The sequence below is a fragment of the Frankliniella occidentalis genome, unplaced genomic scaffold (genome assembly GCF_000697945.3).
Source record: "Frankliniella occidentalis isolate FOCC.00 unplaced genomic scaffold, Focc_3.1 Scaffold332, whole genome shotgun sequence".
NCBI classification, from domain to species: Eukaryota; Metazoa; Arthropoda; class Insecta; order Thysanoptera; family Thripidae; genus Frankliniella; species Frankliniella occidentalis.
In genome coordinates this window covers 76639-78764 of record NW_026267455.1, presented here as the reverse complement: position 1 = coordinate 78764, position 2126 = coordinate 76639, and positions in this window count along the sequence as shown.

Below are 2126 nucleotides of genomic sequence, written 5' to 3'. Positions count from 1 at the left end.
AAAAAAAAAAAGTTTCTTTTACTATTCGACTTCCTCTCTCCTTCCTCTCTCCTTCCTCTCTCCTTCCTCTCTCCTTCCTCTCCCTTCACATCTTTTCTGGTGAATTTTCGTTGATTTCTGACTCGGCTGCCGGCGGGAGTTGAACCTGGGACCTCGGACCTGTGAACAGACGCATTAGACCACTCGGCTAAACTGCCGACGTGGCCTGATGGCGTCAGCTACCCGGTCATATACTAGAGGCCCCTTGAGAGGTGGAGTCAACTAACTAGTGTACATTAAGTGTACTTTTAGTATACTTTTGATAAACCTTGGTTGTACCTACTATCTAGGCATTTAACGGCAGCCGAAGGGTCCGTCACTCTTTTTAGCTAGCCACTGTACACATGAAAATTCCGTCACATTTTTAGTCATTTTCAGTCATTCAATCAATTTTTGGCCATTCCGTCACACTGCAGTCATTTTTATTCGGTGTTAGTCACATTCAGTCATTTTTTCAGTCATTTTCAGCCATTTTTAGTGAATTTCAGTCATTTCAAGTCTCTACGGTTTTCAGCTTTTATTCGCCAAGCGTGGTCGTAAATGACGATAAGGTAAAGAGAATTTGAAATGTAAGAAAATGACAACTTTTACTAATGCAGGTAACAAGTCCAAACTGTGTGATGTTTGCCGTTAAAATACATACAAAGTGGATTGAAAGTAGAAATTGAAATGTACTGTGAAGTGCACAGTTCTCTCAACTTTTCGAAGTACTCATAGGTTACTTATTGTAAGCACTATTGTGTACAATATTTGCACTTAAAATATCAGTTCGTAGGTGAAAATCAAAGTACACTAAAAGTTCACGGAAACTGCTCTAAAAAGTTGTCCTTTCTGTGTACTAACGAGTTAAGTTGCCCATCTACTAAAACTTTTCATTCCTTAAATTTTCGAAGTACACTTATGAAGTATACGTTGACATGTGTACTTCAAAGTACTCTTAAAGTTAAGATCCTTCCGCCCGGGTGCCCTCCAACCAGCTTTTTGCACGTCATCCCAGTCTGTCGCAGCAGCTTGGGGACAGAGCCCAGGCTCCTTTAACTTATGAAGTACTGCTGCGTGAGCCGTGGTAGTCCCACTCGTCATCACGGTGTCGCAATAGGACCTGAAAAAGAAACAGAGGACGGATTAAAACTACATCCTTTCACTTTAAAAAAAACCTTGAAATTTCTGTTTCAACCGCTGTCTCTACTCAGTATACTTACTTAGCCATTTGTATAAAGGGACAAAATAAAAAATATGTCTCGATTTATGGCCTTATTTTGTAGGTGTCGTCTTCCTTGACGACATTGCCTTTTTCTATCGCGGGAGCCGCTTGCTGTCTGGCAAACACAAGGTTTTCTTCTCCAGGGGCACCCACCTGCCCCTTGAAAGAATTCTTTAGAATCATCGTCCACCCGTGTTCCAAATTAGAAAAGTAACAGGTATTACGTACTTTTCGTGGTCATTGGCGGCATGGCATCAACTTAATCGTTTCCTTCTCCTGTATAGCAGGTGGTTACCAGGCATTCCATTTAGAAATAGGCCATAACAATCCTAACATGGGGGTTCCGAATGCTGAAACAATTCGCAACATGTTTAGAATGGGAGATGACACATAAGCTTGACCTTGACAATAGCAAGAGAGTAAAAACTTTCTAAAACGGACATATGTCCATTTTAAAACGTAAAAACATTTGTATAAGGAAACAGTCTAGTACGGACCCACGCGGGTAGGCGGGATCGTCGAGATTCGAAACATCAAATGCGAGATGTTTTGATATGTGGCGGTTATCGCTCGAGATATCAAAAAAATAATAATCTGGAAATCGCACAGCCCTTACCAACAGGCAGTCACAGCGACCCCCACCCTCTGCCACCCGCGGCTGATATTTACTCTCCTTATTTCCGTCTTACTTTTACTCCCCGCTCGTTTGCGCCTCCGCGGCGCCGCGGTATTGTGTCGCGGCGTCGCGGCGGGCTTTATGTTGCGTCTCATCGCTGCGCCACGCTACGCCACGCCACGCCGCCAGGTCACAACGGCTCACAAGGAATAAAGATCTCTCTCTCTCTCTCTCTCTCTCTCTCTCTCTCTCTCTCTCTCTCTCTCT